General features: G+C 39.5%; 1 long non-coding RNA gene across 2 annotated transcripts; it reads left to right on the top strand.

The window, feature by feature from the left end:
- Nucleotides 1-411: 411 nt before the first annotated feature.
- LOC127129171 (uncharacterized) lies at nt 412-4,179 on the top strand. Of its 2 annotated transcripts, none has more exons than XR_007806201.1 (8): nt 412-867; nt 977-1,051; nt 1,190-1,386; nt 1,473-1,842; nt 2,093-2,455; nt 2,647-2,741; nt 2,932-3,053; nt 3,169-4,179. It is a non-coding gene; the product is annotated as an uncharacterized LOC127129171 (long non-coding RNA). The 2 variants fall into 2 exon arrangements; XR_007806202.1 differs by having other exon boundaries at nt 2,098-2,455.
- Nucleotides 4,180-10,585: the final 6,406 nt, after the last annotated feature.

Consider the following 10,585-nt stretch of genomic DNA (forward strand, 5'->3'; position numbering starts at 1 on the left):
ATGAATATATGTTATTCCCAAGTATTAAACCCATCCCACTAAAGAGGATGAAATTGCTCTCTCTCCACTCGGCCACTTATGGTCATTTGTTTCCTTAACAACAACTTAAATATATAAACAAAAATAGATCAAGATAAATTAAAATAAATACTAACTAAAATGAGATGGGTTGTTTAAGATAATGGGCTACTAAAGCCCACAAAAATGGTGAGGGAATCCCAAAGAGTAACCCTAGCCGCCTGGCTGTTGGGTGGGGATAACAAAAATTTAATCATCATCAATGTCAGCAGACAGCGGTTAATAAAAAAATGCAAGGAAAAACCAAACGATAAGTGGGTTTTAATTAGGTTTTAAATGCTTTTTAAGAATAAATAAAAGAAAAGGAAACGGATGAACGTGACACAAATCACAGAAGATTCGTTCATCTTCCTCAAGAAAAACAGGACCATTCTCTCGACCTCAGCCACTCTCTCAACCTCTCTCTAAATGTGAAACCGTGGCTTCAAAATAAACCAACAAGAACGCTCACCTTTGTAGCTTGTTCTTCAGGAAGCTCTTCTTTGATATGAACCTTCTGCTCCCACGAACTCTTACACTTTGTCAATCGCTGGTGGAGGAGGAGGCGGCTTTTTCGGTGGAAAATCACCAGGGTTTTTTCGCTACAGTAGCCTTCCAATTTTCTAGGGTTTTTCTCCTTCCCCGCTGTCTCACCTTCTCTCTCCCTCCCCAACAGTATCCGCCCCCTCCTTTTATACTCACCATCCTAGGGTTTCTGATTTAGCTATAGAGATCAAAAGGGTATCCCTTTGGAAGTCCTTTAGGGTGCTCACAACTTGTTTGTCTCATTTGGTATTTGATCTGGAACAGGTAACACGATTCGTATACTTTCTTACTTTGAATTTGTCCTAATCCTTTTTTAGGTTGCTTGTTGGACTTTTACCGCCTAGCTGAGTTAATGTGCTTTTTTTTACTGCAGCGAAACGCGAGCAAATGAATGGAAAGTGAGTCTTCGCAATTCATTGAGGTTCGGTGTTGCTTACGACGAATGCAGGTCTTTGGTCGAGCTTGGCTTCGATTTCTTTTGTGTTAATGCTGTGATTTCATTTCAATGGCCAATCTTCTACAGTTCATTGCCATAATGTTTTTCATTTCAGATTTTTCATGCATATTTTTTTTTGATCTTTTGCAGATGTGGACATAATCGCAGCAGCAGCAACTAATTCTAACAAAACGCATCAGCCATATTGCTTAAGAGGAAGCCTTGATTCGGAAGCTGGTTGATAAGCAGAGTTTCTATTTGGCATGGGCATTATGTATACGCTTGAAGAACCTATAGTCATCGGAGGAGGCAATTCCCTAGTGCCAATTAGGAAACAGTTTATCTTGGTAAGGTCTGGTGTGTTCTTTTCCTTTTGAGTTCTGTTTGTCGACACTTGGTTAACATGCTTCAAAAAATTTCTCCACTTGCTCAGGCTTGGCATTGTAGATGGGGTTAACAGACTATAGATTAAATTCCATGTCAGATATTTGACACATGAGCGAGATCAGCGTGCGACACTATCTGCCCAGTTTGACGGTTGTATCTGAGAGGTCATTTGATTTGAAGCACAACTGAACCATGCATCCCAAACAGAACCAACATGCCATAGAAGACTCTTGACACTGAATGAATGATCTTATTCTCGCTCTTCTTCCTTTCCAAGTACTGATTCTTGTTGATCTAGTTTTGATAGTGACCATTGTGATTTGGTTTAATTTTGCAGGGCCACAATTGTGTTTGTTATAGTGACCAAGCGTGTTGGAATGCATCAAGACCCCTTCATCATTAGGTTTAAAATTCTGGTATGCCTTCCACTCTTTGTCGCATTTATTCTCCTTTTCTTCATCCGATAGCGAATTAACTTCTTCATCAATCTTGCTTCGTTGCAAATTGGCTGCAAAATCTGCTTATTCAATGTTTGCAGCAGGTGTGGGATTTGGCCTGAACTTGGTTGGACCATGTTCTTATTGGCTTTGTATGGTTCTTTACATAGGTTTGATGCATTGTTTTTGTATGACCTAGTTAACATTTTAATGCCTTGTTTGAATGTAGGATAGGCTGCAATGTCTCTGGATGGTATTTTGTAAGTCATGCGCACATGGAATAGATTGTTGGATAAGGCTCTCGCTTGCAACTGCCGGAGAATCAAACAAACTACTTTTGAAACAAGGACTAATGACGGCTGCGTGTCGGTGTTTGAATGTCTTATTTTTTGTCCTTGCTGCTGATATTGTTGTGGTTAATATCGTGCAAGAGGTTTGTTGGAAGAAAATGAATCAGTTGTTGAATCAAAGGCTGGAACTCTGGGGAGAGAAGCTTATCAGCCTCGTCCATAACCAACATTGAGCAATGCTTAAGAATGCAAACACCCTTCTTAGTAAGATCCAGTATCCTTCCTGGGGTACCGACAAGCAGGTGAATTAGTTGATATAAGTGCCTTATGTCGTCTTTTAGACTGGTACCTCCTGTTGTAACCATAACTTGGATTTGCAAATGTTTTGCAAGCTCTTTACATACTTGAGATGTTTGCAAAGCCAATTCTCGTGTTGGAACCAGTATAATAACTTGAATAACATTGTTATCTTGATCAATTTTTTCCAATGCAGGAACGCAAAATGCAGCTGTTATTATACATGATAATGGATGATAGAACTGCAAAAAGGGTTGCATCTGTTGCCTCTTCAAGTGCCAGGCTTCTAGTGTAAATTCCTGATTATCCACGGCTTCTTCCAGTTCGACTTTCTTCAGTGCCATATAATCTGCCTCATCTTCTACATGTCTTAATGCAACTTCCACATTAATTGCATCTTATATAGAAAAACTAATTGCATGCAGTTTATAACCCTTGGAGCTAGTAAATCCCTAAGTCTTATTTCGATTTTGATTGACAGAGCACCAGCAGCCATTTCTTGAGAGAGGATTGACGCCGGTGAGTTTGCATTGCAGGAGGTCCAAGTGATGGAAGCGGTAACTTCTTGGTCTCTAACCACCCTTCATGTGCATTGCTGAGTCGGTGAGTTTATGCAGAAACGCTGCATTTGACGTTGTGCAAAATTCTTAGAACATGGCATATTCTATTGAGCTGTCATATGCATGATAGATTTACATCTTCGATTGCTCCTTTGCAGGTCACACACACATGGACAGATTTAGCATTAAGGCTCCCACTTGCAACTGTGGAATTGTCTTGGAATGAATGAAGAGAAAGACTAAGATCCTGTGTCGAGCTGTTTGTTCTTGAGATTATACAAGAAGAGTAGCTTTGAAAATTCATCGAATTACCAACAGAACTCGTCGGAAAAACGCGAAAGCATCATTGTCAATACTTTATTGAATGAAACCTGAATGAGTATGGTTCTGCTGCAAATTATAACCAGAAGATTATGAATTTTCCGCCTTTAAGTTGTTTCCCGAATATAGGTATCTGTGTAAGATGTTGTTACATGATCAGGCATTGGCACCAATACTTGCATCACAAAATATTTGGCAAAAGATATCCTCAGCCTTGTCAAGTTTACCAACTTTCACCAAAGAATCCAAATATATACTGTATATGTCACTATTAGGACGACATTTCTCTAGGCATTGAGAGAACGCCTCTTCCAATTTATCATGTGATTCCAAGTTGAAGTACATGTTTAATAAATAAACATATGATGGTGTAAGGGGCTTCAGACCACTATTGACAAATTCTGTCATGATTGATTCTGCAAATTCGGATTCTTGTGCTTTGCACAGTATTTCTATTATTTTATTTTATGCTGGCACACTTGTCTTACCTAGTTTCAACTGCATTTCCCTAAATACCTCCAAGGACTTCATAGGCACGCCAACCTTAGAGTAGACTTCCATTTTGTACACAAAAGCCTGTGATGGGGGGTTACTTTCAAACTGCAAAAGTTTGGACCAAGTTTTCTCTGCTTCCTCCATTGATTTTGAACAAATCATTGTTCAACTCTACAAATCAAGCACGGGTAAGTGGCTCAGAGAAATCAACTCCATCAAAAAGTGATTCAATTTCCACACGGATCTCGTGCTGGCTACTAGGAGCTTTCTTGGCACGCTCACTCTCCCTTCTCAGCTTTCCAAGCTTTATTATGATCGAAGTTGGCAATTTCCTCCTTGTAATTAAAACTTAAGTGCCATTTTTGTAAATCATGTATGTTTTAGACAACTATTTGTAATGAATATGACATCGATATAAACGAAAAATTGGTGTTTCTTGTTAGCAAGTCAAAAAATATTTCTTTGCATTTTAGAGACCTTATGTATGATGAATTAATCATATGCTATGTAAATGGTGGACCATGATTGAATAAATGAATGAAATAAACAAAATATGAATGAGGGTGGAAAAATTTTCAGGGCCAAACAAATGGTAAAAACCAACTCGCTGGGGATAACAATCTTGATGGGGAACCAGACACACACTGGATAGTACTCAAAGTGAAATTCGATGAACGACACTTAGAATACGAGAGATTTTGACAGTAAGTTCACATATGACTTACTAACAACTCGAATATTTTGAGAAAATTTCCACAACAAGTTCATACATGAATTGTCAACATTAGAACAAAAGGTTCAGCAACAGGTTCATACATGACCTGACAACACTTGAATAATCAAAGAAAAAGATTCTTCAAAACAGGTTCAGACATGACCTGATAATACTGGAATAAAGGCTCAACAGCAACGGGTTCATACATGACCTGACAATGCTGGGGAATACCAAGAACGGTTCTGACAGCAGGTTCAGACATGACCTAATCAATGTTGGGGGATATCAAAAAGGTTCCATAAACAGATTCAAACATGACCTGACAATACTGGAAAACGTACAAAGAAAGTTCCATCAACAGGCTCATACATGACCTAACAGCATTGGAAAATTCAAAGCGTTTCAACAATAGGCTCAAACATGACCTAAGAATATTAGAAAACCAAAGAATTTTTAATCAACAGGTTCATATGTGACCTCAACATTTGGATATTCAAAGAAAGTTTCACTCACAGGTTCATATGTGACCTCAGCATTTGGATATTCAAAGAAAGTTTCACTCACAGGTTCAGACATGACCTGACGATTTTAGAATACTTCTGAAAACTCTGGAGAGTTCTCTCAAGAAATTCTTCCAGTCAAAGATTTTGGAGATTCTTAATAGGGAATTTGGGCAAAACAAAGATAAGCAGGAGTCTTCTTATAAGTAGATCATCCGTGCAAAAGGCTATGATGATTCTTTACAAAGAAATCAAACAAAACCAACATCATTGGAGTTTTCTAACACGAAAAACCTCCAAGCTTCTGGGAATTCCTCAAGATGATGAGTCATACATAACTTTCACGGAACCATCAGGAAAGACAGGGTAATTAAACTCTCTGTACGTGCCAAACAACAATTGGACTTTTAACCGTAAGTAATGGATTACAACCAACTTTTAACGGATAGGTGCCAACAACAATTGGACTTTGACTGTAAACAATGGATTACAACCAGCTTTTAACAGATTGGTGCCAACAACAATTGGACTTTGACTATAAACAATGGATTACAACCAGCTTTTAACAGATTGGTGCCAATAACAATTGGACTTTGACTGTAAGCAATGGATTACAACCAGCTTTTAACAAATTGGTGCCAACAACAGTTGGACTTTGACTGTAAGCAATGGATTACAACCAACTTTTAACAGATTGGTGCCAACAACAATTGGACTTTGACTGTAAGCAATGGATTACAACCAGCTTTTAACAGATTGGTGCCAACAACAGTTGGACTTTAAATGATGTTGGCGACAACCAAACTTCAGATATCAATTACAAATGTATTTACAAACAGACTGACAGTGATGCCAACGACGATTTGAACTTTTGAAACGATACTAGCGACAACTGGTCTTTGGGTCAAGGGATAACAATCAACAACGGGACCGAAGGGGTCAAACACATGGGCACAGAGTACACTTTGAACCATGCATGACTTGATTTTTGTTTTATGCATGATATATGAATGGTCATGATATGCAATGCTGACAATAGGCAGACTGTGAGTTTGTAGGGACTGTTTACAGAGATTCTGATTCCTCAACACCAATAACTCAAACCCGTACAATTAACAGGCGTATCCAGAGGAGAACCTATTAAGATTGACAATTATAATAACCAAAGGTCCATCCTTCCAGAAGATTAATAAGTTGTGTTCCATGGAGATTTTTGTTGGTGATCCAGGAGTATTTATGCACTCTTGAGACTTTCGGAAAAACAAATGATTTTCTCTCGATTTTCACATATATCAAAGTAATTTTGTTTCTTTCACTAAATTTCAAATTCTTTTCGAATTTCAAAATTTCATTATTAACAAATAAATGACACTTCGCATAACAAAGGAAAACATAGAAGAACACAATTAACAATGATTAACAGGAAAAACTTGTATTCTATTCAAGAATGGTAGCACACAAATGGCGTAGCTCCAAGGAATGTTACAATTTTTTGGAAAATGGCAATAAGGAAAGGTTTACGTTGAATTCAGTGACCACTAACATCCCCAATAGATATGATTCCCCAAAACCTTGCTTCTAAGGGGAGTAACTGGATTGATCTTCGCCTCAGATTCTTCGGTGTCAATCAGTAACAACTGATGCAGTTTATACCTTGTGCCCCTAACTTTTTCCTGGATCGCCCTTTCGGGTTTTCAATCCACCGGGACGTTCCTTTTTGCCTTAGTCGCCCTTTCAGGTTTTCGACTTAGCGAGCTACCATTTTTTTTATTCATCCATAACTTTTGCCTGGACCGTCCTTTCGGGTTTTCAGTCCACCGGGATACCCTTTTTTTGTGTGCCTAAATCGCCCTTTCAGGTTTTCGATTTATCGGGTTTTTATTAGGCATAATATTTTTTAACTACATCATAGTTCACGGGGTGCGAGAGCTCTTCATCATCCATAGTTGTGAGGATCAAGGCACCTCCGGAGAAGGCTTTCTTCACAACATATGGGCCTTCATAATTGGGAGTCCACTTCCCACGTGAGTCCTTGTGTATTGGCAAGATCTTCTTGAGCACGAGGTCTCCTTCTCTGAATTCCCGAACAAGTACTTTCTTGTCAAAATCCCTTTTGAGCCGTTTCTGGTATAGCTGACCATGGCATAAAGAAGTCATTCGCTTCTCATCTATAAGGTTTAACTGATCAAATCTATTTTGAATCCATTCAGCCTCTTCTAGCTTGGTTTCCATCAAGACTCTCATTGAAGGTATCTCCACTTTAATTGGGAGAACCGCTTCCATCCCATATACCAAAGAAAATGGGGTTGCCCCTGTTGAAGTGTGGACGGAAGTCCGGTATCCATGCAGTGCAAAGGATAGCATTTCGTGCCAATCCTTGTAGGTTTTCACCATTTTCTGCAGGATTTTCTTGATGTTTTTATTAGCGGCTTCAACAGCGCCATTCATCTTTGGACGATATGGTGAAGAGTTATGGTGTTCAATCTTGAAGCTTTCGCATAGTTCCTTCATGGTCCTATTGTTCAGATTCGTCCCATTATCTGTGATGATCCGGCTTGGAACCCCATAATGGCAAATGATCTCTTTCTTGAGGAACCGTGCAACCACTTGTTTTGTCACATTAGCGTAAGAGGCGGCTTCTACCCATTTGGTAAAGTAATCAATAGCAACCAGGATGAAGCGGTGACCGTTGGAAGCTTTAGGCTCGATGGCTCCAATCATGTCAATGCCCCACATTGAGAACGTCCAAGGTGATGTTAAAACGTTTAGTAGGGTTGGAGGCACGTGTACCTTATCTGCGTAGATTTGGAATTTATGACATTTTCTAGCATAATTGAAGCAATCGGATTCCATGGTCAACCAGTAATAACCGGCTCTCAAAATCTTCTTGGCCATGGCATGCCCATTGGCATGAGTTCCAAAGGATCCTTCATGAATCTCCTTGATCAACAGGTCCGCTTCACATCCATCCACGCATCTGAGCAGGATCATGTCGTGGTTTCTCTTGTATAACACACCATTGCTTAAGAAGAATTTGTATGCTAACTTCCTCAACGTTTTCTTGTCAAGGACTGTTGCATCTGTTGGATATTCTTGATTTTGAAAAAAGCATTTGATGTCGTGAAACCAAGGTTTACCATCGGCTTCCTCTTCAACCGACTGGCAATAGGCAGGCTCAACTTTCCGCTCGATCTAAATGAGAGGTGCTTCATTATGGAATCTAACTTGGTACATTGAATCCAACATAGCCAAAGCATCTTCAATTTGATTCTCAGTTCTCGGGATATGATGGAAAGTGATTTCATCAAAGTATTTTATTAGTTCTATGACATAGGTGCGATATGGGATCAACTTTGTATCACGGGTTTCCCATTCGCCTTTGACTTGATATATCACCAAGGCTGAGTCTCCACATACTTCGAGGATTTTGATTCGGAGGTCAATTGCTGCTTCAATGCCTAGGATGCACGCCTCATATTCTGCTATATTATTTGTGCAATCAAAACACAACCTTGCTGTGAAAGGAGTGTATCCACCATTCGGATTCAATAGAACAGCTCCTACGCCATGCCCCATGTAATTGGAGGAACCATCGAACATGAGCTTCCACCGAGATCCGGGTTCAGGTCCTTCATCAAGCCCTGGGATTTCACAATCTTTTACTACCATAATGTTTTCATCAGAGAAGTCAAACTTTAATGGCTGGTAGTCTTCAACGGGCTGGTTTGCCTGGTAATCAGACAACACGCTTCCTTTAATGGCTTTCTGAGATACATATTGGATGTCATACTCAGATAGTAACATCTGCCAATGGGCGAGTCCTCCAGTCAAAGCAGGCTTTTCAAAGATATACTTTATTGGATCCATTTTTGAGATCAACAAAGTAGTGTGGACAATCATGTATTGTCTTAGACGACGAGTGGCCCATGCCAAAGCACAACAAGTTTTCTCCAAGAGTGAATATCGGGTTTCACAATCGGTAAACCTCTTACTCAGATAGTAGATGGCATGCTCTTTTCGGCCGGTTTCGTCATGTTGTCCTAGCACACATCCCATTGACTTTTCAAGCACAATTAAGTATATAAAGAGTGGTTTCCCCTGAACAGGTGGAATTAGAATAGGGGGCTCTTGCAGGTATTGTCTGATCTTCTCAAAAGCCATTTGGCAGTCAGAGTTCCATTCAACTGCTTGATCTTTTCTCAGCAACTTGAATATAGGTTCAGACATAGCAGTCATATGAGATATAAACCTAGACATATAGTTCAAACGTCCCAGGAATCCTCTAACTTCTTTCTCTGTACGTGGAGCAGGCATTTCTTGTATTGCCCTAACCTTGTCTGGGTCTACCTCAATTCCTCGTTGACTAACAATGAAACCAAGCAACTTTCCAAATCGGACATCGAAGGTGCATTTAGCAGGATTCAGCCGTAGTAGAAATTTCCGAAGAAGCTCAAATAGCTTTTGCAAGTGATCTATATGATCCTCTTCACTTTGGAATTTTGCAATCATATCATCTACATAAACCTCAATTTCCTTATGCATCATATCATGGAAAAGAGTGACCATTTCTCTTTGGTAAGTTGCCCCAGCATTTTTGAGACCAAATGGCATTACCTTGTAGCAAAATGTTCCCCAAGGGGTGATGAATGTGGTCTTTTCCATGTCTTATGGATCCATCTTAATTTGATTATAACCCGAGAATCCATCCATAAAGGAGAAGACCGTGAACTTAGCAGTGTTGTCTACCAGAGTGTCAATGTGTGGCAGGGGGAAATCGTCCTTTGGACTAGCTTTGTTTAGATCCCTGTAATCAACACACATCCTGACCTTGCCATCCTTTTTGGGTACTGGTACAATATTAGCTACCCATTGGGGGTACTTCGCAATTGCTATAAAACCGACATCAAATTGACGTTTCACCTCGTCACAAATCTTTAGAGCCATGTCGGGTCTTGCTCTTCGGAGCTTCTGCTTCACTGGCAGGTAATCTGGCCATAGTGGTAGCTTGTGGACAACAATTTCAGTATCTAAACCTGGCATATCCTGATACGACCAAGCAAATACATCTACATATTCTTGTAGTAATTTGATCAATCTTTCTTTGATGCTTGCCCCAAGTGTAGTCCCAACTTTGACCTCTTTCTTGTCTTCCTCAGTGCCAAGGTTTATTGTATCCACTGGTTCTTGATATGACTGGAAGGCCTTTGACTCGTGCTCGAGCAGCCTTTCCAATTCTTCAGGGAAACCACAATCTTCCTCACTATCCTCTTCCGCTTGGTAGATGGGGAGTTCAAAGTTATAGGAAGTAGTGGGGTCATCGAATTCAACTGGTTTATTGATTATTCTGCATGTTTTTTAATGATGGTTTTTTAGAAAAATGCAAAAGAAATAAAAATATTTTTGTAGTTTTTTGAAAGGATTACCATTTTAAGGAAACAAAAACAAAAGAAATGAATGATAAGAATTTGAACAAAATGCTCTTAATTTGTCATATTGATTTTGAAATTTAAAGGGGCCCTACAAATGATCCATTAGCCTTGGGCA

This window comes from Lathyrus oleraceus, chromosome 3 (genome assembly GCF_024323335.1).
Source record: "Lathyrus oleraceus cultivar Zhongwan6 chromosome 3, CAAS_Psat_ZW6_1.0, whole genome shotgun sequence".
Lineage (NCBI taxonomy): Eukaryota > Viridiplantae > Streptophyta > Magnoliopsida > Fabales > Fabaceae > Lathyrus > Lathyrus oleraceus.